Consider the following 368-nt stretch of genomic DNA (forward strand, 5'->3'; position numbering starts at 1 on the left):
AGACTCAGGGACTAAGGCATAGGAATAGAGCACAGTCTCCGGCCAGCACCAACGTTTTGAGAAGGGGAAGCTCAGGAAGTCCATCCCGCACTAGCCCCAGGAGCCCGGAGAGCTCTACAGCATCATCCCTAGCGAGTCCTGGTACCTCGGGAGAGGGAGGCCCCGGGAGTTCCTCAGCATCATCCCAAATCGACTCCGACGCTGCGGGGGAGAAGGAAAGGAGTTCAACGGGCCTCCTGGCAACAGCCCCCCTGGCTTATGAGTGCAAAGGGAAAACCAATTCTCTTGACCCGGATCGCGATCCGGATTTTCCTTGGCCATCGGACTGCGGGCCCCCACACTGGTGTCGTGAAGATGATGGGGGGGCA

This window comes from Alligator sinensis, unplaced genomic scaffold, assembly GCF_000455745.1.
Source record: "Alligator sinensis unplaced genomic scaffold, ASM45574v1 scaffold169_1, whole genome shotgun sequence".
Taxonomy (NCBI): Eukaryota; Metazoa; Chordata; order Crocodylia; family Alligatoridae; genus Alligator; species Alligator sinensis.